The following is a 6,000-nucleotide window of genomic DNA, read 5'->3' as shown; positions in this document are numbered from 1 at the left end:
AACTGATTTAAATCATTTATTTCTTTACATTTATCTTGAGTATATTTTATCTATTTAGTCCTGTCATTCAGTTATTTTTCTTCGGTTATATTACATACTCGCACATTCAATTTATTGATGTCATTCGACTTATATCTTTTTACTATGCTGATACATGTGTTTAGGATTATCAATAAGCACTTCTTTGAGTTCACTTAACACTTCAGATAGCTTGAGTGTGCCTCCTTGCATTTTGGGGGGACTTCACATTTATTTTTTAGTCAGTTGTCTTGAGATGGTGTGGGTCTTATCCTGACATCCATCTTGAGTAACATAGGCTTCATAGATTGATAAAATTAAAGAGTCTCTCAATATACTATAGACTTCACATTATAATTATGTTGTTGAGTACTTTTACAGAGAGTTTCAGCTGAATATTTAATTAGAGTTTCAATATTCAAAAATTTTGTTTTAAGCCTTTTATCGCTTGAGTAAATCTTCTGCTAAGCATTCAGTCAGGCCAAGGGTTTGCTTAGGAACCAAAAATAATTATTGAGTGTAGGCCACGCCTTGAATTTTTGGGGCGTGACATATTCTATATTAATGTATGACATAATAGCAATGCTAAAGAACATAGATATCACAAAGAGAATCGTCTAGGCTTAAATGGCTTATTAAGTTTTGTTGTATCCTAAGTATTGGTGATTTTATTACTCGAAATAATCCTTATACACATCATTCCCTACTTTCTTTGTTATAGATGATTTATATACCATCAATTATTTATTTTTCAATTGAGATAACTCTTGTTGATGCCTCGTCTTTCCCTGAATTTTATTCCAAATTCACCGACATTTTTTCAACCCCTGAAGTGTAGTTAGTTTTATCCATAGATTCTGTTTGTATAACTTAGTATTAGTGGTCTAATTACTCAAACTAATCATTATACACATCATCCCCTAATTTCTTTTCTTTAGATGATCTATATACCATCAGTTCTTCATTTTGCAATTAACATGACTCTTGTTGACACTTTGCCAGAGCCCTAGAAATCTTATCTCAAATTAATCAAAATTGTTGCCAGGTAGCTCCATAACTTGACCCAAAAATTCCTCCATTGTTACCCACTTCATAGGGTTGAAGTCTTTAATTTCTATGCTTGTGTAGTAAATGCAGTTCGATTTTGCTTTGATCATTCATAATTTATTTTATGAAGGTTTATTGTAACGATTTCTTTCCATCAATATAGAAACACCAATGGTATAAAGTTGGAGCCCAAAAAAATCGTAGTATTTGGATTTTCCCAGCCTTGTCCGGAATTGGAGGAAATCAGTCATTGGAGTGTAGAGAAATTTGGTAGAAATTGGGTGAATAGTTAATAATTTTGATTGCATGTGTAGTTAGATAAATCGTTAACGAATTTGTACGACTCTACGGAATTATATTAAACATGTAGAGCTCCACGAATTGAACTTAGCGTACAGGGTATTTTCTGAGTGTTATGGGTTAGAGATGTGTTGTGAAATGGGGTTTTGGAAATACTTAAGGGAGTTCACTGGTCCAAGAAAGCCTCCCTGTCAGGGGATTCTACCATCCTGGCACCGCCGTATGGCGGGATGGGTGTCGTTGTGGCAGGCAGGACACAAATTAAAGGCGTTAATAAATAGGCCCCTAAATGACCACATTATGCACTTTTCGACTTTTAGAGCTAAGGAACGACCTTCATGAGATTTCTACTCGTTTTTTACCATTCTTGAGGCTAAAAGGTAAGTTTTTCACTCCCTGAATTCATTTTTAATCCGAATGACATAATAGAATGGGTGAATAATGTTGGGGGAAGGGTTTTGTTATGGATTCTATGGTGGAGATAACCCTAAATTTGTTAGTTGGGATCATGGGTTTGATATAGGGTTCATAGAATTGCCATAATTTTGAGAAATTAGTGATTGTTTGTTGATTTTCATATTATTGTGATTATTTGTAGACCAAGAACAAGCGAAACAAATCCGAAAAATGGAAGGATCAAGTTTCTTAGGCGTTCAAGCTTGTTTCGAGGTAGATTATGGTTGTGATTCTATGTTTGTGTGATGTTTGCATGTTCTTGCTTCATTGTGATACTTGAATATGTATGAATTTTGCAATATTGATCACACGTGTTGTAAATGAGATAGATGAATAATATTTCTAAAAAAAATAATGTTAATGTATGATCTTAATGATATAAATGTGGCTGTGATTGTGATTGTGGTATGTGAATGGGGATCGAATTGCCACATTTTGACAAGCTTACTGAATCGGTTGTTACATTCCGGCATAACTTTGGATCGGGTTTTCACATTTCAGCACAATATTGGATCGGATTGCCATGTTCCAGCATAACTATAGGATCAAATTTCCACCTTCCGGCAAGCTAACTGTTTAGGTTTGGGCTCGTTGAGAGGACCAACGATGTGATAAGCTTGTGAAATGTGTTGTTGAATTGTAATGTTGATATGATGTATACGTTGATATATATATACATGTGAATATAATGTTGTTTGACTTGTTTATATTGCAATAGTGGGATTGTCATGTGATTATACCAATACAAGGTGGTTGTGTACTGATTCTGCATTTGCTCTTATTTTTGTTGAGTACAGGGCATCTTCCGACACTATTCACAGACCTAGATTAGGAAATTAAATATCGTCATATCAAATTCAAGGGTGAGTCAATCTTATGGGCTGCCATGAGATTCTCTTTCGTCTATGTTCACCATTTTTGGAATTAGACCTTTTCTTTAGAATAGTGGATTAGCTTATAAGAATTCTTGTTTAGACTTGAATTTTTGTTAGATGTTTTGGTAAATTACTTTCAAATTCTCGGTTTATCTTCCTCATTGTTAGTAGTTAGATCAGTTGTTGAAGTTTATAACAACTTCGGTTTAATTCCTATTTTGTTCCTATGTTAAATGCTTTAATCTTAGATTATTTGATTCAGTTGGATAATAGTAGTGGTTCTACCATCGAAAAGTTAGTATGGGTGTCAATCACGACGATCAGGATCACACATTAATTAACTTTGAAGCGCGTATTTTGAATTGCTTGGCTTTAATGTAGTTTGATTCTTCTTTGATAATCTGAACATTCACTACTATTTCAAGCATATAGATTAATTACAATATAGTAACAGAGCTGCAATTTAACTTTAATTTTGAATTACATTAGAATCGGTAACACCATCCAAACAAATTAATTTTGATAGTTTTTATTTCATTATTCATAGAATATATAATTTAAAATAAAGTTTAGTAACTTTTAACTATAGGTTTTGTTTGTAACATCTCGCTAATTGAAAGAACTTGGAAGAATTTAAGAAGTTGAAATGATCATTTTCGGGAAGAATTGAAATCTGGAAAAAAATTGTTAAGTATGTTATGTTAAGTTTTTGGCTAACTTCAAATGATCATAACTCCTAGATCTGGGTGATTTAGGTGTGTTTCCAAATATTGTTGGGAAGATCGTTGAATTATCTTTTCAACGCCGCCAAGTTTGTGCGATTCCGAGTTCGTATAAGTGAGATATGCCCTTTAGAAATTGGTTGTTTGGATAAATAAAGTCCAATCCGAATTTTGGAAGGGTAGCTTAGTATTTTCCTTAAAATATTATTCTAATTTCATTTTTGGTAATTATCTAAGGGTGTAAACTGAAATTGGTCAGTTTACGCTTTTGAAATTATAGTTAGGGTTTTTGGAGAAAGAACGCAAGAGGAGAGAAATGAGAAAAAAAACAGAGATTGTCGTTCGTAAGGTTTTAACTTGTGGATTTCGTCAAGGGATGATCCCTACAAGGTATGTGACATTACATAGCGTTGGGTTAGTTCACTCATGTGCCAATCATGATTCAATTAAGCAAAGTATAACTGATTTAATGTAAATCCTATGACTTCTTGATGAAATTCATTTGAATTCTTGTGGGTTTGTGTTGTGAAGTTTTCTTGAGTTCTATTCATTTTTTTGTCGTGATATTGAGTTGAATCTTGTATATATTGAGGGTATAATCGATTCTAAGTGTTTAAGGAAAGAACTAAGTTGAAATAGGGGGTTTAGAGTTTAAAAAACGAAGGAGAAAAGTTAGAGGGTACCTGCGCAGGGGTCTGGGGTGCTGCCCCTCACCGAGCCCACGAAGGGGTTTCTGAATTTTAACCTATGGGGACACGCACCAGCTAGAGTGCCCCAAGTTGAATTTCAAGGGCTGGAGCTCGACACCTCTCAGAGCGCTAGAGACACCGGTTCTTCCAATTTCTTTCCCATCTTTCCGTACTATTTCCTTAGCAACGTACCAATGTTTCAAAATTGATTCCAACACTTTAAGGTACGTCTGAAAATCATGATCCATAAACAATGAGATCATAAACCTTGAATCCATAATTCAATTCAAGGAGTTAAGAGTCTACTCTAGAAGTTAACAATCAAGTCAAGAGAAGTTCCTGAAGTTTACAAAAGTCTTTTACAAACACTTTAACTTTGTTTTAATACTTAATAAAAGTTGACTTCAGTTCTCCAAAAGTTATAAAAAGAATTAAGTATTCCCATGAGTTAAAAATGTTTTCGTATTTGAACAAGAAAGGGAAACACCGATTTTCAAGAGAGCTTTTAAGCTAAGTTTTGAGTAATTATTTCAAACCAAAAAAAGTTTTGTTTTAAAACATATGAGCTATGTATATTTTGGTAGTAGTATTGATCGCCGATTAGGGATGCAAGTTCATATTAACTCAAGTCTTCATAAACTATGTAGTCATTATGGATAGTAAAGGATCATACTTTTTACATGACTCATTAAGTGCTTTTTAGCATAGATTAGTGAATCCACTTAGTTAAGGCATAATATAAGACAAAAAAGGTATATGACAATTCTGTGTGTTGTGCGGAATTTGAGATAATACGAGAAAATATAAACGCGAAAAACAAGACAACAGATTTACGTGGTTCACCAATAAATTGGCTACGTCCACGGGAAGAGAGGGAGCAGTTTTATTATGGAGAGGCAAAAACAGAATTACAGAATAGGGTTTCCCATAGCGTCTATATATAGTGCTAAGCTACGCCCTAACAGGCTTGGGCCCAACATACTGAATCAACAGAAAATTAAGGGCCCAATACAACAACATTGTATACCGTCGGGCCGGGGGCGTCTCCGCCCCCCCGGACCCCCAGGCCAGGGGGCGCGTCGCCCCCCTGGACCCCCCGACTCGCTGACCGGGCAGCGAGACCCCCGTCCTTTCTGTTTGTAGCGGGTCCGATTCAAGGCATTCAACACTGTGTAGGCAAGACGTTGTATCACCATTACTCTCATAGTGGTGGTTGTCAGTTAGAAAGTCTCCCAAAGAAACTATATTACTTTATTATATGAGTAAAATTGAGTTTGCTATTGCATTTGCTTTAACGAACTGAGTTACTTTCTACTATTTTATAAAGCTTCCTTTATATTGCATGTGTTTTATTGCTTTATATTGAGTTAAGTTATTTATGATTTGAGTAAAGTCAAGGTAAGTGTTTCTTTTAGATTCCTTTCAAGCTTATGTTATGTTTAGTATTCCCCTCGCATACTAGTACATTTAATATACTGATGTCAGATGGCCTGCATCATTTTATGTTCCAGACACAAATAACCAGGATCATCATCGTTAACCCAGTTGAGCACTCAAAGTCTGTTGGTGAGCCTTCTTGCTTTCTGCAGGGCTCCTTTTTACATTGCTTTCTAGTTTCAGTTGTTAGGATGATCGGAGTTCTTGTCCCTAAATCCCTCTTTCTTTTTAGAGGTTTCGATAATTATAGTTCTTTAGTCTTATTTTTTTCAGATGTGTACGTTTAAGACTTGAGTTGCCATTTTGGCTAAGTTATTATCTATTAAGTTATTGCAAGAGCTATGTTTCTTATGTTTAAGTCTTCCACTGAGTAAATAAGTCAGACCAGGAATTCGCTTGGGGACCAACAATAGTTTTCGAGTGTCAGTCCCGCCCAGGATGTAGGTTAGGGGCATG

The sequence above is a fragment of the Solanum lycopersicum genome, chromosome 5 (genome assembly GCF_036512215.1).
Source record: "Solanum lycopersicum chromosome 5, SLM_r2.1".
Taxonomy (NCBI): Eukaryota; Viridiplantae; Streptophyta; class Magnoliopsida; order Solanales; family Solanaceae; genus Solanum; species Solanum lycopersicum.
Note: the sequence above shows the minus strand (reverse complement) of the source record.